This window comes from Physeter macrocephalus, chromosome 4 (genome assembly GCF_002837175.3).
Source record: "Physeter macrocephalus isolate SW-GA chromosome 4, ASM283717v5, whole genome shotgun sequence".
NCBI lineage: Eukaryota > Metazoa > Chordata > Mammalia > Artiodactyla > Physeteridae > Physeter > Physeter macrocephalus.
In genome coordinates this window covers 136,698,268-136,698,687 of record NC_041217.1, presented here as the reverse complement: position 1 = coordinate 136,698,687, position 420 = coordinate 136,698,268, and the positions used below count along the sequence as shown (strand labels likewise).

At 36.7% G+C, this 420-nt stretch overlaps 1 protein-coding gene across 1 annotated transcript in view; it reads left to right on the top strand.

Annotated features, from left to right (window-relative positions):
- The window catches only part of C8A (complement C8 alpha chain), a 67,220-nt gene that overhangs the window by 16,009 nt on the left and 50,791 nt on the right, over positions 1-420 (top strand). The gene's annotated exons all lie outside the window — the stretch shown is intronic.

Genomic DNA, 420 nt, shown 5'->3' with positions numbered 1-420 from the left:
GAGAATTCAGCACCACCAAACAAGCTCTACAACAAATGCTAAAGGAACTTTTCTAAGTGGGAGACACAAGAGAAGAAAAGAACCTACAAAAACAAACACCAAAACAATTAAGAAAATGGTCATAGGAACATACATATCGATAATTACCTTAAACGTGAATGGATGAAATGCTCCAACCAAAAGACACAGGCTTGCTGAATGGATACAAAAACAAGACCCATATATAAGCTGTCTACAAGAGACCCACTTCAGACCTAGGGACACATACAGACTGAAAGTGAGGGGATGGAAAAAGATATTACATGCAAATGGAAATCAGAAGAAAGCTGGAGTAGCAATTCTCATATCAGACAAAATAGACTTCAAAATAAAAACTAATACAAAAGACAAAGAAGGACACTACATAATGACCAAGGGATC